This window comes from Osmia bicornis, chromosome 5 (assembly GCF_907164935.1).
Source record: "Osmia bicornis bicornis chromosome 5, iOsmBic2.1, whole genome shotgun sequence".
Taxonomy (NCBI): Eukaryota; Metazoa; Arthropoda; class Insecta; order Hymenoptera; family Megachilidae; genus Osmia; species Osmia bicornis.
The window spans coordinates 2,357,042-2,384,886 of NC_060220.1; the positions used below are offsets into that span (position 1 = coordinate 2,357,042).

Sequence of the window (27,845 nt, forward strand, 5' to 3'; positions counted from 1 at the left end):
GGCCTTTCAGCTGAATTTCCAAAGGGTTGAACGTCGAAGGTAGGCAGGAACGGCTGGCAATTAAGTTACCTAGTCGATTCTAGCTAGTTTCAAAGTTTCATAACCCGGCACGTTGGATCCAGTAAATCTGTTAGATCCCCGGTAGCAGTGGGGTTGCGAGTGTCGAAGGTTCGCCACTGGCAACGCCAAGAGGCTCTCGTAATTTCGTCGATATGTTCTGTTTCGGCGGGCAATTTAAATCCTCTGTGGAACAGAGCGTGTAGCAACTTTACGAGGGGATAACGCTACGTGACGTGAAACTGAAATCGCCAATGAAACTTTCACCTTGTTTTCCATCCTTTTTCCTGATTCTCTGTATCGTTTGCCCACGATAATTCCTAGTGTTTTATCGAAACGATCGACAGCTGTTATCTCCGGGATACGTTGGACGTTCGTTCGTAAAGATTCTCAGCTTGTTATATCTGGTTTCGCGATTTTTAAAAACGTCATAAATATCGTAACTTTTGTACCAAAAGAAATAAATGATGGAACGTAGTAACGCGAAGGTACCTCAAGAAATTGAACAAACTTCACTCAGGTTTCTCGTTTGAAAATTTCACGACCATCCATCCGGTGCGGTACTCCGGTGGCTCGGTACGTTCTATCCTTTATCAGGGTCAAACGAGTGAAGCGATTAAAACGAATTCGTCGGATTAGGAGTCGCGGGTCCGGCAGCAAAGAGAATTAATTCCTGCAAGACGGCTCGTAATTCTGTGAAAGCAGCATGGCTAGCCTTGGAGAAAGAGGGAAAGCTAGCTCCACCGGAGAGGTAGGCCACCGTTCTGGTCGTAAAGCTTCGCGTATCCGGTCCCTGGTTGCACACCTACCCTCCTGCCCACTCTATGCACTAGTGTGCGAGCGTGCAAGTGTGCGCGGGGGTGGGTACACCGGATTACGAGCAGAGTTCCGATGCGTTCGGTGTCAGGATTTGTTCAAGTCCCGCCAACACACAGGGATACCGGTAATACGGTGTGCATATCGCAGGTTTCACGGGTCGGCTGTCAAACTCGTAGTCCATGGCTACTGGCTTTCCTTTATCCGTTCGCCAGTACTTGCGAATTCCTCTTTCTCCTCCGCGTCTCGCCTTTATTATCACAGTCCGAACATTGACGCTCCAATTCCGTTGCTAACACCGTTTTTGCTGGAATTCTTTTGTGCTTCTTCCTGTATAACGTGGCGTCAACTTGTGTGATTGTTCAGGCGAAAATACCCAGGGTTACAGGCTGCTTTTCACCTGGATTATTTTAGGGAAGAATGATTAAAGTATGTTTTTGATCCTCCAACGACGGAGTAAGTCTGGTTCAGACGCACCCCTATTATTGATTTCTTTTCCCTTTTAAGGGAATCACTTTGGAAACAGCTCGGAATTCGAAATGATAAATTTATTCACTGGATAAAGAGATAAACTCTTGTTCTTTCATTTTCTCGAAATATTTTCAGCGATATTGCACGCTGTCAGTTGGTTGGAATTTGCTCATTCTTCAAACTAGACGCGACGTCTGGAGTACAGTGGAACAAAAATTAAAAAAGGTGAAACTGGCTCGGTTAATTTCTTTATAATCACGTTTGCTTTCCAGTTAGTTCCGTTGCGTTTTCCTCGCTCGCTTGTCGAGCCAGACTCGTTCAAAAATAGTTGACTGGCTCTTCAGTGCCGCGACGCGTCGCGTCTCGTCGGCTTAATTATCGCGAGCACGCTATCAAAATTAGCCGGAGACGATACATTCGCGGTTGGAAAGCGAGAAATACCATTTTGAGCTGGAAACTCTTCAAAAAGTAATTTATTCAAGGAAGGAAGAATCCATTTGTTGAAGATATATCGTCCGTAACGAGGTTCCTTAATAGTAATTCTTTGTTATTCAAGTTCTTTTGTAACATTTTAGAAAAGATATTAAAAGTATTTTCCATATTTCAGAATAATTGTTTAATGCGTTTGCAAGAAAATAATTGTTTAACAAATTGGACGTACATAACAAAATCCTTTCATCGAAACATACATCGGCTTCGAGTATTAAATTCCATATCAATACGATTTTTTCTCAACTTTGTCGAACGACAAATTCCCTTCCGTCGAAATGTTCACCAAAATTTGATTGCACGCTTCTCTTGTCGACGAGGGTAGTTGAAACGCTCGAACGAGTAGCTAAAGGTTGAATTTCGATCCTCGAAAATTTTTTTTTTGTATATTCCCCATCGTGACGGGAGAAAAAAAATTCGTGTTTCCAGCGTGTGATTATAGTCGCAGAAAGAATCGTTTGTCGCAATTTTTAGATACGGAAATGTTTTACGGGTCGCTTGAAAATTTCGCGTTTATTTCCCTCGTCGCATGTTAATACTTTGGTCGCGCGGAAAGCTTATGAGAGCATTCAAACGCACACCCCTTCACAGATGCTGAGCACTCTTGTTTTTTTTTTTTTTTTTTTTTTTAAATTTTCAGCAGTGCGAATATAAAAACGTTGAAAACTGTAGTTGATATTTTTTCAAAATCCAAGAGGTAATCGAAAAAACAGCGAATCGTTAGTAGACTACAGATATTTAGGTGTTTACGATATTCTGGAGTATGCAAAAGGTATGCAAATTATCAAGAAATAATTGGATATTTTTTAATCGCGCTTTGTAACGTTTCTCGTCGCAATATGTTCTTGAATTCTCTGTGGAACCGGCTCGTTTCTGTTTTCCGAGTGTACATACGTGTAATGTCATTGTTTGCAAAGCTTCATAAATATTCCAGAGTATGGCGAAATTAGTTTTCCGTTTCTTTGTTTGTCAACAGGCTGTAAACAAAGCTGCTTCGTCGAGTTTACAGAATCGATTTTTACCTACGTTTTCCCTGGAAGGAACGCAATATTTTTTATTTCTTAAAAATATTGCTAGAAAATTGGAGGTAGCCTACGAAAAATTCTCAAAGATTTCAACAATTTCGAATTTTCAATATTTTTTTTACTATCGTTAATAGAGAGCCTTAAGAATTAGCGAAAAATGTTAACAGTTGTACCGTTGCTTAAAATTCTAGCATCGTACCGAATTACAACTACTGCACCCGCGAGACATCGTTGTAGCACTGGTTTGCTCGTTAATAAGCCTACGATACCCGTGGCTTTATTAGAGGTTGTTTATTCGCTGTGGTTGTTGCATTATTCAACGACCTGCTTTCCAGCCCGACGTGCTTTTCTTTCTTGCTTTCCATTTACTTTTCGAAACAAGCGAGAAACACTCGAGTTTCTCCTATCCCTCGGCATTATGCTTCTTCCTCGGGGTTTCTTACGTCGTTTCTTCTGCGCGCGGCATTTCGATCAGCGTTACAGGCTGAGAGGAAAACCGTATCATCGTTTCGATACCATTTGTATCGAGTGTTTCAAAATTTTCTCTAACAAGTCTGAAAGTGAAAATAAATTTCTCCCCCGTCGTGAAAATTTATCGCATGTTAACGTGATAATAATTAGCGGTAAGTAAATGATTTTCAAGGATGAAAAATCATTTCCTATCCTGTTTATAAAGTATCCAGCATCGTGTACGGCCACGCGTTTCGCGTCAGCCTGTAGATGAAGCGAAATAAAAACGAAGAGGCCGCCATTATCGGGTGATTGATGGGCCACCGGGTGAAGTAACGAAAAAAGAGCGGTCCGCCCCGGCGTGTACGTGAGCGGTAACCCAGCGTCAAAGTAAATAACCATTGTTGACTCCCGCCAAAGGATTGTTTCGCACAACATTTTTCAGCTCGGACGCGTCGTTTTTCCTCCCTTGAACCCGCCACTTTCCGACTCGTTACCCAACCACGGACACGTACTTGTTCAAATTTGTTCCATACCGGGTAGATGACACCTTCGAACCATCATTCTTTATAAAATCGTTGGAAAATAGGTTTAAACTACCTGACATAGATATTATGGAATTATCAAGTTTTGTTGGAAATTAACCTTTGGCTGATGGGTCACAGAAACCGCAATAGCGTAGACTAAAATATAAATTAATGCAGTCAAGCGTTTTCGATTCACGAGACGTTACTCGCGAGAGAAAATGTCTGAATCTGTCAAGCAGATGCCTCGACGAGCGAATATTCCTCGCGGCTGTTTCAAACGCTTCAGCGTTTTCACGAAAACGTTGTACCTTCTGCTTACATTCTCAACTAGCTCTAACGCGTCTTCTGTTAACCCTTTCCCATATCATCTTTTCCGAGCTTGAATAATGTAGACTTGCAAATGTTAATAATTCGCTTTTGAAAGGATCGTAATTTGAAGGTGGTCACACGATGAAACAGCCGTCTGGTGTTCACGAGTTGCTCGTTTAAGGTACTTTAGAAATAACTGAAATATTTTCGTTGTTCTCCAAACGAGCCAAGCAAGCCATTTTCTCCTGAAGAATCTCTTGGAAAATTCAACAGCCAGGCATGGAATTCGTTGCATACCTGCCACGAATGAATGGCAGTTTCAGTTTCATTCGGCTGATTGCTTGATTATTTTTCCCCGACTACTCTTTTCTCACGGATCCTGAAACTTCTTCACGACGAACGCTTTAGAATAAGAGAATGGAGAAAAGAATTCCCACTCTACATAAAAGAACAGGAAGAAAGTTATACGGGTGCAGATATTCTAGTGTTTCTTTGACAAGCTTTTGATTTATTTTACTTTATTTCTAGCATCATACTTTATTCTATTTTATTTATTGAAAATTTTTTTTAAAAAACCATAAAATATATGGTAATAAACAAGGGTAGTGTTTTTTGTAAACTTTCTCAAAGTTGAGCTGCATGTTGTGTAAACATGCTATAAATAAAGTGTTGTGTTGTTTGAACGATGTAACAACATCGTTCTATAAATAAAATTGTAAAAAGGAAACTGGGTCAACGAACGTTATGGATAAATCTGAAATTTTCATACGATGTGAAGCATATAAAAATTCTTTCCACTTAGCGAGGTTAATTTTGACGATATTAAGTTGAAGGTAATAATTCCAAGTTAAACTCTAACTTCTTTTCCTTAATATCGCTTCAGAAGTTGCATGAATTATGACACTTGCAGGTGGATGGTTCGATAAGACAGATTGTTAAAAATGGAAAAAAGTAAAAAATGGGTTACACGTTCTAGTTAAGAAATCTTCGTTTAATTACTCCGATGAATTTGCCTGGGAGATCGTTAGGAGTCGAAAAGTCTCGTGCTTCCATGTTAGCCAACGAACCCCATCGCGACGAGTGATTAATTCACGCAATAAACAATTAATTAACGTCGGAAAGTAGTCGTCCTAAGAGAGATCGTGTTTCTTCCTTACATTCTTCCCACACCCTTCGCTCCGTAATATTTTCGGCGGTAGGATCACGGTTCGCCTTTCAGTCCGACGATAATTAAACATGCTAGCAGACGGATTAACGGTGAATTACGAGAAGCAGCTTTTAATTGACGCTGCTTGAATATTAAGTAAGTTGTTGGGGTGAAAGTAGCTCGAGTAGCGAAGAAGGTAATACCTAGCCTGTTTCGAACAGATTGCTTTTTCTCTTGGTGATTTAACGTTCTATTATTTGCTGTCTTTTCATCGTTCGTGCATTCAATTACTGGTTATTAATTATTTAATACTTTCGCGTAATTGTAGCTTTTAAATTTATATTGAATTTTTAGTGGCGATCGGTTAAATCATCGAGACAACGACCGCGTTAATGGGTGCTGCCTTCCACGATGGAGGTCCATTAAAACACCGCAAGAATCTCGTACGCTTCAACCCTTCCTTATCGCGATATTTATCTTGCTTCTTTCACCTGGTCTCTCCTTTCAAGTCTTCCAACTTTCCAACCGCGTCCGCGTCTCCTTTCAAACGCTTCTCTTCCCTTCGTTGTCTCGCAGTAGTTAGTCGCGGCGTATGGTCAGACGTCGCGAGCTCTGCGTCATAAAACTCGCCATTCATCCTCTGCCGTTCACCTTTCTTACATCCTCTCTCGAATCAGAATATTCTCGTCGAGTTTCTGCTGGTAAAATTTTCGTGATCCCGGTGAAAGAACAGGCTGAAAATATCCAGGTCGTCGGGATCTGATTCTTCGGAACAGAGGCGACCACCACTCGGTCCATTGTCTCGAAAACGAAGCCGCTGATCGAGCTGATCCAAACGAACGAACAAAAATCCTGATTAGTGCTACGCCTCCAGCCAATCGACCATGAATATCAATCGATTTCATTCCGTCGACGTAGCCTCTTCCGGTTACCCACGAGTTTCCTCGTGAAAAATATCGGTCTCGATAAATTAGCAATTAAATTTGATAATTTTAAGGACAAAGTTTCCAGCATAACTCGGTGAAATATTCCACTTGAAAAAGCAGTTTGCCAGGGAAAACTGTCGCTTTCCCTCGCCACTGGCTTCCCTTGTAATTTTTCCGACCATCTCGAGTGTTTACCACCGTTCTAACCGCGGAAAAATGCGCGGCTCGGCATCTTTAATTAGCATTTAATTTTAATTAACCTTTTAGCTGGAATACAGAGACTGTTTGGATGTTTACACGCGCACAGGAACGTTTTCCAGCTTTGACGAAGGAACATTGAAATCCTTCCAGTCATTCTGCTTTCTCTCCGAGAAATTGTCAAGTTTCTTTGAAACTACATTAGTGGCTGGATTAAAGTGGAACGTTAATTGCTCCGCCGTCTAGACGACTACCGTCAAATTCAATATATTATCATATTTTCTGAATAATTCGAACCAGCACTATGTTCAAAGTTTATTTGTTGAAAGATTATCGTTCGATAAAAATATATTGACCTACATAATTCCTCGTGTAAATATGGCCGAATAAATCTCTTAAGGGAAATAATACCAGAAACAGTTTGAACAGCATCGGGCGTATATAATTTTGGTAAACGAGAACTTTCAACGATCCGGTTGTTTTTTTGATCGTACTTACACATAGTTACGATAAAAAGAAATCGTGCTCGACCTCGAGCATATTTAATATCGGTGAGCCTCCTCTTTTTCCGTCGTAAATCGAATTTTTCTTTTTTTTCAGCAATAACCGCGAAACTTTGTCGGCAACTTTAATGAGCGGGTTAAATTTCGCGAAATTTTTTCCCCTTCTCTCGCTCTCGCAACTTTTCTTCTTCGTGTTCCTATTTTCTTCTCTTTTTTCCACCCCTTCTTTTCTCGCTGTTCACTCGTCCCGAATTCCCACGCGGTTCCGTAATAGAATTAACCATTCGTTCGTTCCCGATATTTTACTCGTTTTTCGCCCGAAGGATTACGTTATAACGCTTTAAGCCGACCCATATCGATCCCCAAGTCCTTCTCTTCCGGTTCGCTTTTCCTCTTCCTCTTCCTCTTCCTCTGTTAAAGCAACTATGCAAATAACGCCGGTCATATGGGGGAACAATTAAAAGAGGACCAGTGGTTTCAATAAAATCTGCGCATGCATTCGCATTCAAGGGATGCGTGCGCATACACGCGATAAGGAAGCTTCCGTTTCCCTTCTCTCTTTCTATCTTTTTTACCCTTCACTTTTATAACTTCATTTCCTGCTTATATTCTTCTCTTGTCCTGTCCATCCTTCTCTTCTCTGGCCTCGTTTTTATTGTATCGTGTACCGGTGCTTTGTACGTTTCCTCTTTTGGATCTTTCCTTTTTTCTTTTCCATCCTTTCCTGTCCAGTTTGCTTTATCTTTTTACCTTCCACCTGCACTTCTTTTTTTCATCCCCATTACTGCTTGATTGGGGTTTCTTTTTTCGTTGGTTATTTATTCTTCGAATTTTTATCTAAAACCCCTCGTCAGACATTTTGTTTTACATTTTCGATCGAATAATTAAATAAAAATTTTTCCTCGATCAAATAGAGACAGTTCAGAATAACGTAGTAAATTAATGGCGTTCGTAAAAATTGGTGGCATATTGTGTAGAAGTAGCAAAAATGAAGGTTTGCGTCGGAGGGATTTAGGACTTAAACTGCGGTCACGAACGTGTTAATCGGCTCTTCTTTGTTCTCTGTCGTTCTTTTCATTTTTTCGCCCTTTAATTCTCTTCTCACCCTGTTACAGCCTCCTTCCCCCTCTAATATCGCGCGCTAGTGTGCGACGATTCGAGCATCGTCGATCCTCAGATTCGCTCGTCTGCTGATAATAACGTGGCCCCCGCGCCGGAAATAAAGAGCACCGTTCGCGAATCCTTTTGTTTCTTCTCCAACCCCCCGCCGTGGTACCCTGACGATTCGTTGGCCGTTTCTCGTTCGATCGCGACCTCCATTTACGGTACACCAGTAAAAAATAATTGCGAGCCAAAAACCGGCTGAGATTCACGGCCCCGTTTCGAGTCAACGAACGATGTTCGCTGGCTTGTTCGCTTGCTTGCTTTTCCCCCTTTTGTCTCTCGATCGACGTGTGCTAGCCGGGGTCGTCGTGTTCTTTGTGATTCTGGCTACCACACCGCGTTTAAAAACGGCTCCCCCTTTCTCGACGATCTGCGATTCCTATTGTTGGGTCAGCGCATGGTGCTGTCTGCTTGAAACGAGAGTAATTGTCTAGGAATTCTTGGTGTAATAACCACGCGGATGTATTTTTCTCTCCGTGCTACGTAAAATACTTGCTCGAGAGGAAGTTGAACGAAGGATGAAGCGCGTTATTAGGAGCTAACGATTATCGGTCGTCGAACTGTCTCGCGGTAATAAGACGAAACGATCCATAAAAGGTAGGAAACGGTGAGGCTAGGCGGTCGAAGAGGCAAGGATAGAGAAACGTTGGATAAAAAGACGGAAGAAGAGCGAGCTTGCACGTCTCGCATGGACGCACCAGTTGGTCCCAATTGGATGCAGCCGTACGTCGCGGCTGGCTTCATTAAAAGCTTCTAGCTGGTGCGGTGAATTCCTTTCTTTTTATTTTCGCCGCCACGACCGCAGAACCAGCGACGCGTGGGGACATTGTTAATTAGAAGCGGAGGAGGAGGAGGTGGTGGAGGTGGTGACGAACGCGAAAAAAGAAGGAAGAGAATAGCGGCCGGTGTAGGAGGTTGAAAAAGGGAGAAAGAAAGAGAAAAAAAAAAGTAGTATGCTCGAACGCACGCACCGTAAACCCGCGATAAAGCTCGGATCGCGTAAATCATTCGGCGAGTAGGAGCGTTGGGACAAGAGGACAAGAGAGGTGGCGAGGGTTGCTCTCTATCGTCGCTTCCACTCGACGACCGATGGAAAACGTTTCCAAGCGAAGAGTAGCTCGCAGTCGACATGCATTCACGATTACCCCCGAGTGGGAACGCGAGTAAAACCAGCTCAACCGAAGACTTGCCGGCGAACCGTACGCTCGATTCGTTGTCACGCCACCGAATGTATCGCTTGCTTACAACTAACCGCTAAGAGACACTTGTCTTTTCTATTTTTCCAATGGAAGTACGATTTAACTTCGCCCTGACAGAGTATTGCCTTTTCTACCGTCGTCTGCTAAATCGTTTACTTGTACTACTGGGAAAAATTAAGCATTACCAAAAAGAAAAAGCGATACAGCCAGGAACTGGTACATTTCAAGTTATGATAAATAGTAGAGGTCGAAAGTGAAGATTATCCGAAATGCAAAGCAGCACTTTTTGTTTTAATTCTCGTTGCCAAAGGAGCTCGAAGCGCACAACGTATGAATAATTCGTGGCGCGGTTCGCTTCAAAAATACAAAGCCGCTCCATCTTTCGGTCGTTACCGTTCATTTCCGATCCAAAGCTCTCGAGAAAGCAGCGCAGCCAGTCGGTTCGCTGTATTTGCCGGGAATCTTCCGAGCTATACATTTATTTATGAACTTCACCTGGCAGAGAAACGGAGCATTACTCAACCGCAAGGATGCATCGGTCTACTTGGCGCGTGCCACTCGAGGATGAACTTTTGTCTCGCACCGTTTTCCCCTCGAAGACACACCCGCGGAGTATAACGTTCCAATTGAAAAATATCCCCGTATAAATCCACCCTCTTGTCTATGCATTATCCTTTCCATTTCGAACCTCCCTTAATCGCAAAAGAATCTATCTTGATCACTTGAAAATACTCCATATATAAAATACCAAATATCGAAGGCAATTTTAAAGTCATCGATTTACTCTATTACGATTTTTCAAACTTGTCACGGCACAATATCGCATCAACAGAGTCGAACGGTGTAAGAGAACATTCGCCAACAACGTAGATCATTCGCGAATAGGGAAACGACAGTGCACAACAAGTCGTGACAAACGAGGTCTCTTCTACTCGTAGAACGTTAGGTGGAGGAGGTGGATGACGAAGGGAGGAACCCCAAAGCGTCGCGATGGCGCGATGGCGCGATGGCGCAGCGGCACGGACTGAGAACGGAGAAAAGTCGGAAATGGATTCCTCGGGGGTGCGCAAATGAGGGTAGACCGCGATATAATATTACGGATCTCTCGTGAGCCCGGCTAAATTCAATAGGAAATCCGACTTGTGGTAGCGGAACCGCTCCTCTCCTCCTTCTTTATTCCTTCTTCCTCTCTCTGGCTCTTGGTCGAGCTGGTACACTGGTGAGCACGGATGCTTCTTCCTGTTAAAGGATAATATACACGTGGACCGGGTATCCGGGTGATCTCTTGGATTGTGACACATTATAATTCATATGGGATTGCGTATGAATCTCTATCAGAATTTATCATCTACTTTGCGAATCATAATCCACTTTCGAGTAATACAGCCCCTATCAAACGTAAGCATCCATGCTCGCCAATGTACACAAGTTGTACGCGTGTAACACGCTCCAGCACCGACACGGATCCTCGCGTCTAATTGCATCCGTTGCCGTTTTTGTTTCAGGTCCTCTCGACGGATGAGTAACGAAGCGTGGCCCGCTCTCAAGGTACGAACACACGCTACGCTCTCTTTTCTTGCCTCTAACGAACCGTCCTGGAATTTGTGTTACGGCTTACTCTGCCTGTACACGATCTTTTTTCTTCCACGCCCTTTGTTTCTATCTTTTCTTGTTATTCTTGTTGTTTGTTTCTTTGTCCCTCATTTCTCATTGTTCGAATATCTTCGCGTTATAATTGGTTCAGGTAATTGAATCGGTCTCTAGAATCGAGGGTGAAGCTGTTGTGCGAAGCGATACTTTATAGCAGCTGGCAATTATTTCTCTAAATTCAAGAGAAAAATATTACCGCGAGATTCGGATTAGAGGAGAAATCCGATAGAGGTTCTTGATCAGCTTCTATGATCGCGAGTCTCGTTCTCTCTGCCGTGTCTGCAATTACGACAATTAGGATAATTGCTCTTAAACTTGACGTTGCATTACGTTTGCAAGAGGTTTCACGAATGGGCGATCATTTGGCCACTTGGCACGTCTGGCACTCGTTTAAACGAATTATAGCCGAAATAGCGTAGAATAATTAATTTATGCTCGAAGCGAGCGAGGTCTTTGAACTTTGAAGGAACATACGTTTAAAGCATTAATTGCCGCGGGGATCGTTGCTAATTAATGCTACAAATTCAATTTACTCGAATAATTAGCAAATGCAAATGAAATAAATAAACAAATCCTTGATATCTCTGATAGCCCGTATTATTACCGAGCTGTACTACTTACGGTCGTTTCCACCGCAGCTGTGAGCGTTAAAAAGCAATTTGTAACAACAATCAAGAAACTTGAATGGGAAACGTCGACAGCTGGTGTTTCGATGTAAAGTTCCCAATACCCGAAACTTTTCCATTGTCTCTGAATAAACAACGAGTTTCCCTGGTAGCCACCCACACAGCGATGTTTCATCGTATCGGTGCGTTAGTCAATTTTAATTAATCAGCACGGAAATGCAATCGGCGCTAAATAATCACGATCAATCTACATGGTCGAATCAGATTCTTCGATGCTGTAAATTTTCATTTAATTTCCGGCAATTTAAGCAGGAATTGATATTCATTCAGACGTTGAACGAGAACTACACGAAGAACATCGAGTGCACGGTGATTTCTTCGGTTTAGATTCGTTCAATTTATCGTGTTTTCCAGAGGTTCGCGATTTATAAGAAAGAAGTTCGTTTCACTTCGTGTCAGGAACAGGAAGATTGCTCGTCAAGCGATCCTATTGTTTCTTAAAGCTTCGATCGATGATGAAATTTTTGTTCGGGATAGCCGATGACTAGTTGGCGATAAAATTGGTAATTGGAAAGCGGTACGCAAGAAAAAGTAGTAGAAGGAAAAAAGAAGAAATAGTAACGTAAATTTTAAGAGGTGACTTGCCGCCTCTTAGACAGTCGTCGGCACCCCGAGATTTCTACTTTAATTACTCGAATGTTCAAGTACTTCGTAATTAAAGCTGGAAAATTTTTAAACGTTCCCTCGACTGAAAGTAATTTAAACAGTTTCTGCTGGCTGGACAAGTCAGTGTAAATAATTTTTGCAATTTTACCTGCAACAGGAAGTCGAGCCTCTGATAGAGGAACTTGAAAACATCGCATCCGTTCGTAGAACAAAAATTCATCGTGCCAACTTATCATTATCAAATGGTGAAAAGTAGCATTTATTTAATCAAGTGCTATCCCTTTGATTCAAATTTTACGATTATATTTATCAGAGAGACGACGTGAAACTTCCACCCCTTTTCACACACACGGCCAATAAAGATCATAAATAGCATTACAAAGAGAAGAATGGGGTGGGGGAGAGGATTTAATTCGAGGTAAATTTTAGGAACACGTAACGTGTCGTTTCTCCCGCCATTTTTTTTTTAACAGGTACAATCAGGGAGGCATTGCTAATTACGTTAATTCTCTGCTCTCGTTTGTTTGACTGTTGGAGTAAACGACACGGTACGACCACGCAAAATGTAAAACAGACGTTTATATTCGTTAATCTTTTAAATCTCGTCGCGTTTGCCTGAATTTTTTAAACTTCCGCGTAATTGTCCAAAACGAAAGCGTCGTTCCATAAGTTATACCGCGGGGAATTAACCGAGGAGCGTTGAATATTTATTGGAAACGCGTAATGGTTTTATAGAGAATTCGCACGATACAAATTTAGATATTTCTAAAGGAAATACTAAAGAAGCAGAGAGACTGGAGACGAAGGGACGCGTCCAGTTGAAACGGAAACAGAGATAGGGGTTATCAGGATGAGGAAGGAGCCGGACGGAAACGGGAAGATAACATTATCAGACTTTTCGTCCGCGATACTCCACTAATTTTAACTAACGCTGGAAATATCGTGAAAGTTTCGAGCGGCCAGAACCGTGCCAACCAATTTATCTTACGATCTCCGGTGAAAGAGGCAGGGAAGAAAAAGGAGAATGTAGACACGACCGAACTAGGAGAAGAAAATTGTCCGAGAAGGGAAAAGAAGAAAAGCGAAACGGTCGAAAGAAAAACACAAGTAAGGAAGAAGAGGAAAAAGGCTTTTACCGTCTTACTTGTCTTACTTGCCTCTACGTCGATAGGGGTGGAATTTTAGTACCCTCGAAAACATTGTATAACCATCAAAATTATAGTACACCGATTGTGCGGCATGCTATTCGCTCGGTGAAAGGTACTTAATACGTTGATCCAAGAAGATATGCAGCTTAGGGCACTATATTATGCCGGTGCATGTTTTTACAGAACTATCGGATCACGCGACCCTTCCTCCCTAATCACAGGGTGTATGAAAACATGAGAGCGGTGGGTAATTTCGTATTAAAATCGACTGATGTTCGACGCGAGGATTAAATGTTTTTAGAGTATGGGAAATTGAAAATACTTAATATTTAATATCTCCAGTATCGAATACCATAGCGATGTTTCATCGAAAGAATCGGGTCGCGATCGGCTCAACTGAAGCGTAACGCGATTAACCATCGTTACACGGCTACTCGGTTAATTAATAATTGCTGCGTTTACACGGGATCGGCTAGTGTTGTCGCAGTAATTGAAACTCAGTGTCAGCGCGGTTATCGTAGCTCGATATCGACGTCCGATCTAAAATCAATTTGATAATCGGAAATCGGAGTACAAAGTTGGTCGATTGAAACCAATGACCCAAGGAATAATTAACCGAAGGTAAATCGAGTGGAAATTATGCGAAAATCGTAACGTGAACAAAGAACCATCGTGCTCGTTAATGTGTAATTGTTGGGGTAATAGTTTCGATTAAACAAGAGGCAAAGTTTTTTTTTTTTTAAAGCGTTGCAGCGATCGTTTTAAATAGAATGGAAAGTATGGATGCAAAAACGACGATCGGGCGTGTAATAGTTTGATAGTCAACGATCCACGCGTGTATAAATCAGATAAAACAGAGAAAATATTTGTAAGCAACCGGCTGTGTGTTATCGAAGCGACGCAACCGACCGAAATGGTGCATTAACGCGTTCGAAGCTGATCGAAATTCAAGAGAAATAAAACTTTTCAGGGAGGATTCAAGCACGAAACGCAATTTCGCTACACGCGAATAAAAGACCGTTTGATCGACGATCCATGGGTGTGATAAAAAACGCCTGGAATATCACACGTGTAGTTTATTTCAAATTCGGTGAACAATTAACAGAAGATTTAAGGGATACTTCAAAGTACTCTCAAAATTTTCAGCGAAAATTAGATGGTAGTTAAAAAAATTTGTCCCCAAAGAAATTTACGTTCGAAATTTACCTAGGAATTTTCACGGCCGGCTAAATATCGCCGTCATCATCGATACCAACGAAACAGGTCCTGTAAGCTTCTTTCGTGCGCCCTTTACACGGATTTCCGTTTAATCGGCCAAACGGAAACCCGTCTGTCCTACGCGTTCCTTTTTTTTTTTTGAAAACCGATCCATCCCTTTCCTCTTTTTGAATACCATTTTGCAAAAAATCAGTGGATCAAAGTATTCGTTTTTGCAACAATCGGATTAATTATGGATGACATTGTTTAATATTGATATTCCTGTAATATTGATGTTTATGTAACATTAAGTGGCTTAATATTATAAATTTAACTAATATCTCTGAAACAGTATCAATTACTGTTTATTTCTGTTTACTCCATAATTATAGGAACATAATATTGAATTTGGGTAACCGAGATTGGCCCTCTCCAGTGTCCCACTACATTGTTGAAACGAATCACTTTCCGTTTAATAAATCGTGTCATCAGAGCTGGTATTCAGAGGTAGGACCTTTTGTTTCCTTCAGCCATTCATCGTTATGGAATTTGCTCTGGAGTAAGTGCTAATAGCGAGTTACAATGCCGTATTGCGGCTTTCGTTCACCGCCACCGCAACACGAAAATACACCGGTAACCGATGAAATTTCATCGTCGAAAACACGTGTATCCTCGATTATGAACGTTCTACTTTATTAACGACGTGCCCGTCGCTAACTAGAAAATGAAGGAAATATTTTCTGTTCAAAAGGATTATAACATTTTCTCTAAATTTTCCCAGAGTATCTCTGATCCCCGCTTACTCGATATTTCTTCACGGTCGAGGGGGCGCATTAAGCTTAGCCACGAGTAAAGGAACGCGGAATCGGCTTAACGCGCGCAGCTCGTTTTTCGGTTCTCGATAACGCGACGGCTGGTCGTCGTTTTCGTCGTAACGACGTCGACCGACGCGTTCGACGTCATTAAAACAAGCGGGGACGAGTCAACAGTACCCCCGGGTTCCTTCGTTTCTTTTTTTTTTTTTCCCACCTCTTTCTGCCCCTAGTTGTCGCACGACGACGCACAAACGAGCACGCTCCTGCGACGAGGAAAGTTTTCCGAGGCGTGCTCGCACGGGCAAACATTTTAGCGCGATTGAAAAAGTTGAAACTCTAACGAGCAACGAAAAGGCTAGGGTGGAAAAAAGAATCGTTCCTCGTCCTGCCGCTAACCCGGCTTAATTAAATCGACCGACCGATCGCGTCGCCGGCTCTCACCAGCTATTTCACGGCCGGCTGACAGAAATTCGAAAACCTCCTGGCAAATCGATCCTGATCGCTCTCTTTGAAATCTACGGTAAAATAACTTTTTTCATAAAATTCTATTTGCCTTGGGTATGGTAGCTCGTCAGATTAAACGGCTTGACGCTTTGAACGTCACGAGAGTCGAGGGTGAAAAATTTTAAATAACATTAATATTACCCCTCGATTTATTAATTCGAGTATTTAACGTAATTTCATTAATATGCCGAATATTCTTGCTGCCTTGGTTCCGATATAATAATTTAATATCGAGGAAGTTAGGATTTTCGCGTCTGCTCGACGAACATTCACGATACTTCTAATAATTAGACGCGCTCGCTTTTAAGCAACCAAGTCTGTTAACCCGGAAAGGTATCCGACGTGTAATTACGCGACGTTAAACACAGGAACGGGGTTGGAGTGTGAGGTAGAGAGTCACGAGTATAAACGAGACATAAATTTGTAAGGAGATAGGAATCGTTAGTCGGTCGAAATGCAGGTGCATCGTGCGGTGGTGGTGGTGGTACAATAGAGAGGCTTGGAAGAGTTTGCTGCCACGACGCGTGCATATCGCATGGTATAACTACTTAGTAGATAAGGCCTTGCACTGGTCCGCCCACTTGCATTAGCTATGCACCGTAAAAAGGATGTTACACGCGCATAAACCTCACGCTGCACCTCGAAACTTTTCAGAATTTCGACTCTTTTCAAGACAGACAGAGACAGGGAAAGAAGAAGAGTCCTCTCGTTGGCTCGCCTTTCTTTCGCCAGCCTTTATGGAACCTCGAAATATAGAACAGTGGATATATTGCGTTCATTCCGCTGACGTACCGGGACATGTTTAATAAGTCTTTATTAGCAGTGTCGTCAAGCAAGCTTTTTTCTTCCTTCTATTTAGTCGGAATCTCGTTTATTAACGGTTCATCTATGGAACTATGTTTATAGATAGTTTTCTAACAGAGGATAGCGTTGAAACGACTGTTCAAGTGATGGTTATTTATAGTCGACAAGGAAGAATTTGTCGAGCTGTCCGTTTGGCTTGATCCCTTTTCTTTAATAACTTTCCCAGATAACCCTGGTGTCAGAGTAATTACGCAGGCGATCAAATTTGATAAGTCGGAGGGAAGCTACTTTACGGCTGGCGTTTTAATTACCGTGTCTTCGTTAAGGCTCAAAGAGGTCGAGAGAGGTGAGAGAGTTGTAACACCGTGATCACCAGTTATCGCTTTAATAAGTACCCTTCAACGAAGAGGCAGTTCATTTATTAGTGTACCGAATCACAAACGTAGTTTATTCCTCCCACCCTTTATCGGCATTTTTTTGTGTGTGCTGAAATTTTGAGAAACGCAACGACTGCAAAAGGAAAATTTTGATATGCGAAATTACTCGAAGGAAGGAACATTCTAATCCCTGTAAATTACGGAATTGTCGGTTTAAACGGAACTTCTTCCGGTGAAATTTATAGAAATCCATTCGTTTTAATCCTACCTTATTCTCGGATACTCTAGGACCAGCTCTAACATTGACAATCTAATTTTCCAGCGGAAGTTTTCTCGTTACCCGTCCATAATCTTACCTTTATTTTCTTCGTAAACGAGACGGCCAGTTATGAAATTAAAAGTTAAACTATAAATTATGATTTCTTGTTAAAATTCAAAGTAATCGTATCAAGAGTTTCCGAATTCCTCGCTACTCGAGTTGAATTTTCCTGAGTCAATATTTTCGTATTAAACGTCTGCTTCGTTCTGAAATTGCACGTTTCCAAACTTGATGGAAAACGGAAAAATCGGTTCGTAAATAGACGGAAAACTGGGGGATGAAAAGTTTTCCAATGGCCGATCGTGGATTTTAACGTGGTTACCGGAAAACTCGACGAGAGTTGACATCCAGTGTTGTAAAATAAACTAGTTTTTAAGTTACAGACAAAATAAGAGCACACTCGAGGGTAGTTTTATCTGTCACTTTGTATTAATGGTCATTAAGAAGAGGATTGGCTAGTGTTTGGTCTGGAGCAAAGCCGGAGAGGTTGTGCTTGTTCTAAAAGGAAGTAGGTTACACGGTCGCTGTCCACGGAAATGGAGTTTCACGTTTGTTGCGGCCCCCGTCGGTGACTTTACCGGATAAAGCTGTCTATCGATTTTCCCGCAGCCAGAGAAAAATGAGCATCGGCCTCTGTCAGCTAGCCGGAGATTGATTCGAAATTGCACGTTCCGTAGTCGTTGTACGCTCCGATATACAACGATTAGTTCCACGGCTAATACGACCGATTCTCACGACGCGACCCGCCGCTCTAGTTAGCCTCGATCGCTTTTTATTATAGCAATGATGACGATCGTTCGTGTTAATCAACTTTCACCGGCGAGATCGATAAAAACATCGACGTGGACAGCTGCTGTCAGTGGCACAGATTCGTTTTTCATCCCTTAAGGGCCTCGTAGTACTACGTAAAATTTCAATTCAAAATATGACAAATTCGAACGCCATTAATTATAAATCCAATTAATTTAATCAACTTCATAAGTTTCGAAGCTCGTTTCTTCTTTCAACCACCCTGTGTTTATCGCTCACCATTGATCGTGTAAAGTAGGGTAATTCTTGTTTATCTTCGTTAGTATCGATCGTCAGAGATTTGACGATATTTTCGCGTTGGTGTAAATTCTTTTCGGAAAGCGTGAACCATAAAACCCGGCGTGTTAATTTGAACGGTTTATCCGGATAATCGATACCCCTTGATAATATGTATGATACTGGTAATATAGACTGGTAACATTCAATACATTAACTATAATGACATCCCTTTAATCGGAATCTGTTAATTGCATTACGTTATTAATAAATTAATTGCTTTCCTCGACTATTCAGAGGGAAACTGGTGAAACGAACGACCGCAAGTATTGTTAAGCTTGATATCACGTTTCAAATGAAATTACCATCCGCGATTCACCACACGGCGAAGAAAAGATTAAATGCGAACAAAATTTCACTGTCAGGAAATATATTATAGCTAAGGGTAGATTAAAAATCGTTGATACCCCGAAAGCAAGTTGAACCTATAATCGAGTTTAAGGAAGGCAACAAGATGGAAGAAAAGAGGGAGAAGGATGGTAGAGAGGAGGAACAGAGGAGGAACTGAGAAGGAAAAGAAGTTTGCATGGTTCCTCCTTATTACCCTATCGGTTAATCCTCTTATCGGCCAACAGGCGGCTGCTTTCGCTCACTACCGTTGACTTTAAACTAATCTAAAATGCAGAGAACCGTGAGGCCGGTTTGGCCAGGGTGTAGAATCGGGTAGGTTCTCCGGCCGAAGGGTGAGAGGGTAGGAAAGGTTGGCAGAGGTCAGCGTACCGGTCCGCCACAGTAATTGCCCCTATAACGAACCTTTTCATCCAGATGAATGGACGCATGTATATTTCAGCTTCTGCTATCATTTGCTCTCTTTCCACCATGTTTTTCCATTCACGCGCGTTGCAAACGCCGGGCGTGTTTCTTCTTTTCGCTCTCGCCTTCCGCGTTCGTTTCGCATCGCGTTCCTCTCAAGAGGAACAAGTATCATACTCCTTCTTCTCGTGTGAAATTCTTAGACTAGACCCTTGGAATATTAACGAATGTTTCTAACCCTTTTCTAACGTCGAACTAATATGCCTTCGCAGAAACAAAGAGCCGTTTCTTTTTGTAAAATACCATCGATGCCGATTTTTTGGTAATCGAAACGTTCACGAGCTAGATTCGAACGAAGAAACTTAACAGCGAATTTTCCACGGCATCTAACGATCGATAGTAAGAAGTTTCGCGAACAAACGCTGGCAAAAAGGCTGTCGATGGCAGCGTCGGTTCTTTTACTTTGCACGATTAAAATGATCGTCGGGACGAGGATGGCTCGCGGTCGCTTTTTTCCTTCGCCGACCGACTGCGAGGAATAATTATCATTTTTCTGACGGGCAAGGAAAAGAAGAAAATGGCCCGGCTAGGTTGTTCCTTTAACACCGAGGAAGCTCTGTTCAAAGGAGGCCAGAGAGATTGCGCGAACGACAATGAACGTGAAAAGAATAATAATCAAAGGCATTCTTAAACGTCTTATCACGAGCTAATCACGAAATTTTCTTTCCGCGTTTCGCTTCTCGCCACGTTGATCAAGGAGAATTCTTTTCTCTTTCAGTTTTTCAAAGTCGAGTTTAATACTCCGCTCGATCGCGTGATCCTGAAACCGTATAACGCACATAAAATGAGCGTTCGATAGTTGAATGGCAGTATCCCATAATAATACATTCAGCAGCTACGAGATGGGGGATGTTTTTCAATTCTGAAAGCACAGCGCTGATGCCGGTGCAGCGGTTTTTTTTACCGGCGCAACGTCAGACAAAACACGGAATCTTTGGTGAATTATGCATTCATGAAGAGGAGCGCATAAGTTGAAGGAAACTAGTTTGCAAGTATCCCGGAATATTTCTGGTTTATCTACCAAGCCACAATCTAGCCCCATCCTCGACGTTGTTACTTTACGAGGAACCTTTCGATTTCAATCGCAGTTAAATTGCAACTCTAGTAGTTTCCAATTTCAGCGATAACACACGGATGGTTTATTTTACTTTCGTCGAAATTCGTTCGTTCGTTCCTAGCTGAGCGCAAAGAGCCAACATCGTTCAACGAATTTCCAGCCTCAAAGGGATGAGAATTTTTCTTTTATTTCACTTTTTTCTTCTTCTTCTTGTTGCTGTTGTTGCCGCTTAATAAAATATAGGAACACGGTGAAAAGGGGGCAACGTACGAAGCGGAAAGCAGCTGTGCAGAAGGTAGCCTGGCTACGAGATGGTGCTTGAAAAAGCTGAATGCGAATTACCAAGAACCCCGTGGAACTCTTCTTTGCGGGCTGCTGGAAAGTGCATAAAGCGGAACTCATTTCTAATTTCCACCGACTCCTTTTTCTCAGTTCGTATCGTTACGCGGCTGATCTCTTTGCAGGCTGAAACGATAAAGCTCTTTCTACCGATCTATCCTTTTGACGATTCTAGAATTATCTTAAACAGATATTCGAAACTTGTACGGTACGCGTATTCCGGTTGAAAGGATTAATTAACAGAGGCTTTCGGTGTCCAAGTTCATTGTACGAATGGGTGGGAGACCAATTCAGGGAGGCGCGCGACTCTGGTATCCGAGTAGAGTCGGAACGGAAGACAGTGGCGCGATGAAATTGCACCTTACTTGTTCATCCAAGTGCAACGTTGCTGCGAATTATGATGTAACCGCAATAACAGCAGCGCTCACGGTATCTCGGTGGGATTAATAATGCAAGGGAGAAGGGGGTGGCATTTACAAGCGCTCTCGGGGAACCGGTGTCGCTTTCCACGCGTACCAACGCGTTTTCTCTACGTGTACACGTCGCGAAACTTGAAAAGTACTTTAGCATGCATCTTGCTCGTAAGTGCAACCCTCGACTAACCTATGTATACATGCATATACCCGTGTGTACGTGGCTTGCTCGCGGAACACCGAAAAGTTTCTCGAATCAACCGTCGCTCCAAGTAACTTGCACCGATGCACGTCCTCCTATTAGCGACTCGATTATCCTACCCTCTACGCTCTACGCCATTACATTCGCGACTGCACACAAAATTCTGTATAACGTCATTCGCAAAACTTTTCCAACCAATTTCTTTCCCTCCCTCGCTCGACCCTGTAATTTTCACAATTATCATTCAACCATGAAACTTCGAGTAATTCTAGTCTTCTTGCTGACAATGAAATGTTGCGTAGAGTCTATTGAACGATAGAGGAAAAAAGTGGTCATAACGTTGGTACGAGATTGTTTTCACAAATGCTACGCTAGTTACAAAGTTTGTTGAATTTTTGAGCACGCGCAACTGGCTGATGCCGGTTGTATCGGTTATTAGCTTTCGTTCGTGTCAAGTGGAATATCAATTTTTTTTTTTTCCTCTAACGATGCAGTAACAGCGGTATAGATTGAATGGAGAGAGCTTCGAGAGGAAGAGGAATTTTATTTCACTGTTGAATGAAATATAATTCTTTCGATCATTTGTTGGGTTTCGCGCGTCAAGAGTAATAGCTTGCATGCTCGGCATTCTGTACCATCGAATACAATCTCTTCTAATTCTATCATCATTTGATGCACCTCATTTCCTTGAAATTAGAACGCGTCACTGTACCAGAAATAAGTTTCCAAAGTGCAGACCGTTAACTTCTGATTTCATCGAATTTTACGTTCAGCCAAATCTTAATGGAACGAACAAAAGTGGCTCGCTAAAAATCCCATATCCTTTCGTCGATACGACGTAGCAGGAATAAAGCTGTCGTTACAAGAGGAGTCGAACGATCTACTTGACCGAGAACGAAACGACTCGAACCGTCTGTCGCGGACAGAAATCTTTTACGATCCAACCAACCCCCGTGCTTTCGCGAACGCTCTTAAAAATAAATTTTCAAGAAAAAAAAGACCATCCATCCCTCGTGAAATGCAAATCGATTAGTTGATTTTTCAGTTAGCTTCCGAGTCTCTCTCGTCATGTTTCATGGCAAACAGTTGCGAGAAATGAATGATCTGTCAAGGGAAGAATAAAATTCGTGGTGGGTGTATCGGTGGAAAAGGAAGAGAAAAAAGACTGATTTCCGACAGGAATGATTGGAGGCACGAAACGGCACCGAGAATAAAAATTAAAGAACCACAGTCACGCAGGAGAGAACGGGGCTCGGTCGTTCGACTAAAACGAAAACAATCGAGGGGAAAAAACGTCGATCGACTAAGCCAATTCGAGCAGAGTGGAGAGGAGAGAGGCGGAAAATGAAAACTCGCGTGACTCGTGATGGCAGCGAGGACGAGCAAAAACGAGTACTGCATAAGAGGTCCAGTCGAATAGCCGGTTAAAAAAAAAAAAAAAAAAAAAAAGAAAAAAAAATAGAAATGGTAGAGGATGGAATATAAAAAATCGAGAGGGATGAAAAAAAAAAATGGGACTAACGTTCCATTGAATTTTTGTCTGCGATGGATAACTTTGGACATTGATGGGTGTTTGATAGTCTCTCGTGCAAATTTTCCAACCATTCGAATAGCCGGAAAATTTCGAACCACTTTGACACGATGAACCGGAATCATTTCGGCATAAAATAACCTGGTCAAATTTTCGAATGAACCGGATGATACTGGAAAAGGTAAAGGGGAAAAAAAATTTGGATCGATGTGGGGTCTCACAAGTGTCTGAAGAATGATTGCAAAAACACGACGGGGTGTCATTTATTTAGCAGGTTGTTTTACAAGCAGAAACGAGTGTCGTTACTCACACAAGGCAAGCACTTCGTTGTTGAAGGAAAATAATATGTCTCTGCGAATCTCGAGATAGAATGCAAGTTTCTGGATCTGTAGCATATCATAAATCCTTCCGTGCTTCTTTCTTCTTCAACGTTCGCGTCTCTTTTTCTTCCTCCTTTATGGCTAACAAACTCTCTTTTACAACTTCGTCTCAACGATTCTCGAAGACGTTTGGGGATGACAGTCTTAGTGGCTCACAAAGGTGTTCCTCTTTCCGTCAACAGAGTTGGATTTCAATAATCTCGAGTGTCTTAACAGAGACGCCATTCAAAGTTACTCTATCCAGGATAGCTTTTACCGAGATCCTTGAAAGGTATCTTGTAACGACATATCTGTGATATTAAATTTCTTTTGATATCGTCTACTGACTCGGTTAATTTTATAAAATGATATCAACGAAAATTTCCTGTTTACCTGAAAAAACCTTTCTTCGTCTCGCTATTCAGATTTTCTTCTGCATCGGAGCTTTGAATTATTCGCGAAATACGAAACAATCGGTCGCCACTGGTGTCTGTTTCGTTGAAAAGCTTGCACGTCCCTCGAGATCCTTTCCTCGTGAACGGTCTATACAATGGATATGAAACGTTTCTCCCTTAAACGAGTCTCACCTTCGAATTGTAGAATTCTGTACAACAAGCAACCGTATAAAAACGAATGTTGATCAGTAGACGAAGAGGACAAAAAGAAATGTGGAAAGTTATAATTTGTCTGTCCGGACGAAGAAGGTATGTTACAGGCGGACATGGCATGGCAGAGTTGGACAGGTGTCGTTATTCATAAGGGTAGAACTTTCGAGGTAGAGAAGAAGGTATTTGCGTTCGAGCGGGGAAGATAGATAACGGAGGTGGGCTGAAACAAAGAAGGAATTCCCATTTGCCTTTGTCGTTTCGTGGCTCCAAATACTTGTTTACACAACATATGTGTGCGTAGAAGCGAGCATACACTTGGGATTGTCCGTGTAGTGTAGCGTTGTCTCTCATAAGCTATGGAGAACGCGATTCTTCGATCGAACGTTAGCTTTCCTTCAGTTAAATTCCCTGCCTTTACGAAAACAAAGTGAGTTTATTCTTCGTAATCTCTTCAGAGCTTAGACGTTGAAGGTTAGCATTCCATTACAGCACCTCGTCGAAGCTTAATATATAACTTGCTCTATTAATCTAATCACCCGTTTAACGAGATACGATCTAGGAGGTATTCAAGTTTCTATAACGATCGAAATCGCTTGGATAACTTAGCAAACATTGATCTTGGAAGAAGTTTGTTCAGAGGAGAATCGAAGGATTTCAAGGGGATCGCACGACGCGACGCCTGCTTCACAGATCCTCTTCTCCATAGAATCTCGAGCATTTCCAAATTGATATACTTTAAATTTCTTACACTTCGAAGAATGCTTCCGGAAAGGTCGGCGACGCGCGGGACCCTTAGACTTCGAGTCTATTCGTTTTCCTATGAAACTGAAAAAGTATCAAGTTATATCAGTTTCCCTGCAATGCGGCGATATATTCTCGGTTAAACTGCAGTTTCGAAACGATCGTATTCCGCTAGTTAATCGGTAATTATTGTATCCATTTTGCAAGTAACAGCTGAAAGAGCACACAAGAGAATGCTTCTGTGAACTGGGAACGCGATGGCGAGGATTAAACCGGTGTTTATGGATCTTTGTTATAAAGCACGGCTTATGTTAATTCGATACGAGCTAAGTTTTGCCACGGGGTCGCCGAGTTTCGTCCGGTAGGTTAGTTCTATATTAAAACTTGGGGTTGGAATCGGTGTCTTTGAGCTACGAATACTGGGTCACGATTCTGCTGAAGACAGCTTTGCGGAGGGACGCTTAAAAACTGATAACACCATCGACTTTCTTTTTTTTTCTCTCCCGATTGTGTCATATCGAAGCTGGCCAGTTTCGCTCAAAGAAGTGATATTGGAATTTTTATGTAATACACGACGGATATTGGACTTGATAGCGGAACAAACAGAAGCTGACAGCCAATGTCCGAACGAATGGAATTTCTTTTTCGTCCTCCGCCTCCAAATCTTTTCTGTTTGCTAAAGTTCAGTTTCATAGCTGTCTCAAACGACAGCTCTTTACCAATTTTTGCGCGTAGACGGCGAAGGGTAATTCTCATTGATAGTTGGAATATTCGTCTAGTCAGAGGGGGTTGATGAAAAGCTCGAAGGAAAATATCGAGCGTGGCAAGCTGACGTGCACTCCTCTTGCACGCTTCGTTTAACGCACAGCTCTCGTTACGGGAATTTCCTTCGTACACAATAACCGAGGAGTATTCGTTGTGCTTGCCGGATATTGGTACGCGCGTCACGTATGCGAGGATTAAGAAACGTTTTCCGGCGGAATTTGCTTTGGTCGAATTCGACGAGAGCTTGCTATCCCAGAAATCCGCCTATCCCGCCGCTCTAACATGATATTAGAAAAATACGACTAGCGATGTTGCATGAAAACAAATAAAAAAAGACTTCCCACCAAAATAAAACACCTTCGTTTCGAGGACGTAGCTTCGTATCCGTGAAAACAGAGAAAAGAAAAAATTTCGCTCGCTCTATTTTTCCACCCTCTTCACAGTTCAAAACTCCATCCTCCATTTCGTTGGTCGTTTTTTTTTCTCTCCTAAGTTTTTCTCTTCTACCCCTCCGGTGTCGACCGTCTCTCTGTCGTTGGTCCTTTTCTTCGAATGACGGACAGACTTGTCCGCATTCATTGTGCCTCCCTCTTTCACAGCGTTGTCGCGGTTACAAAAAACCGGACGTCGCTTGAGAGAAAGGGGCGCGAGTAAAAATTCTCAGTGTAACAGAAAAGTGTGGGCGAGACATGGCATATACTTGTGTGTTAGTGTCTCCTCCAGTTTTCGTAACTAGAAAATAAGCAGAATGAACAAAGGAAAGCTGTTAATGCGGTTATCGACTGGAGGGGGTTGCACTACTCGATTCTCCTTTATTCGAACCACCAGGATGTCCACGATTTCCAATACTTTTCTCCTCGTCCTCTCCAGCATCCATCGGCGTGTAATCTATCTTTGTACGAGATGCGGCTGGTAAATAACGCGACTGGTATCCTGGGGATTACATTGCGTTCGATTCGAATTGATTGGAGAGACATTGTCAAATAGGAACAATTTTTCCACTTTTCAAAGACGTTTCGTTGTTATATCGCTTAGGTAGATTAGTGAAAAAATTGAACGAAATTTTCTGGATCACTTTTCATTGTCCCGTAGGTAGGGAGAATAAATACGATGGGGGTGTGACGGGGACTTGGCAGAAAGTTTCGAGATTGCTCGATGGAAGTTAGAGCCGAGGAAAGGACGTCGCCTGGAAGAAATTGAATTAAATTCCTGATTCCTTGATTTTCTTTCTCTCCTCGAATCTAATTAACGGGCAACGAAGAAGCTGACGCGATTAACGTGGCCCCGATATTTGTATTCTTTTTCCTTGATGAAAATCGCGTGGTCCATCTAGGTTACATAAATAGAGAATAGCTCAATTAATTTGCTCGTGGAAAAAGTGGAAGGTGTGTGTGTGTTCAGAGAAACGACGAGCATCCTCGAAGAAGAACAAACACACGGGGGAAAGTGTCTGGACGCGAAGTTTCCAAGAGATCTCGAAGATCGCGGAACAGAAAGGAGAAGCGACAGGGCGTCGAAGGGGAAGCAATTGAATTAAAAGAGCTTCGGCTGGTCGTCTTACCCTCGAACCAACCGTCTCGCAATCCCAACGTGTTTCGTTAATGTAGAAAACGTGCTTCATTTACTCTCTTTACCATCCACGAGGGTTTCAACTTGTTTAATATGCAAACCGATCCGTGCTCTCGAACCGGCAACGATTCGATGGCTTGGTTACCCGCCTCGTTTCATCCACCCTCTTCTTTTTCCGAACCTCCACCCTCTCAAACTCGCTCGTACTCCGAACACGTGGGCCGGAAAATATTTTCGACGCTGCTGTCTTTGTTCTGTTGTTTCATGCAAATTTTTACAACACCCCTTTTGACGATATTGTTGACATCTCTGAGTGGTCATTTCAACGAGATTTGAAGCATCAAATTGATACCGGTGAACTTTTTGCGATAATTTTGATGCGATGAAATCGCGTTAAAAGAGAAATATTCAAAGAGCACCGCTTGCAGGATGACGATTTGTTTTATTTATCTGTGCGTTTCGGATTAAAGGACGATAGGAAATATGCAAAAAATTCGTTATCGTTGATTTATAATGCAAATATTTTTAATTTACCCGTATGTAATCTACGTTTCCACGCGTTTTTCATATTTATATGTATGCGCAGAGATGTTATCGATCGACAGGTAACGAATGGAACTGATTTTACGAAACTAGATATGCAATATATTTGTTCATGCGTCATACCAGCGAAATATTCGAAATATGAACTATGCCGGTATAAAAACTACTTTCCTGTATTTGCGAGTTATGAACACGGATCTCGTTTACGATCTCCCCTTTTCATCTGTCCTCAATAAAAATACGGATTTATTTCGAACATCTGGATCCGATTTGTAGCGCGTTGATTGTACTTATTTTTCAAGTAATATCCAGGATATTTCTCTTTTTCCATTACATCTCCGATATCTTTGATCAGGAGGAGAATATTTTTGTTGAAATTCCTATGAATGGTAGATATCTTTTGTAACGCTTCCTGCAAATTTAATAATTAAC

General features: G+C 42.1%; 1 protein-coding gene across 3 annotated transcripts in view; it reads left to right on the forward strand.

Moving 5' to 3' along the window:
- Positions 1–27,845, forward strand: part of LOC114871059 (leucine-rich repeat-containing protein 24-like) — a 102,141-nt gene that overhangs the window by 47,189 nt on the left and 27,107 nt on the right. For 2 of the 3 annotated variants that reach the window (XM_029176480.2, XM_029176479.2), the window contains exon 3: positions 10,787–10,829. The exons of the other annotated variant lie outside the window; for it this stretch is intronic. The gene's annotated coding sequence lies outside the window, so the exon portion shown is untranslated. The remainder of the gene's footprint in view (positions 1–10,786; positions 10,830–27,845) is intronic. 3 annotated transcript variants of the gene reach the window in all.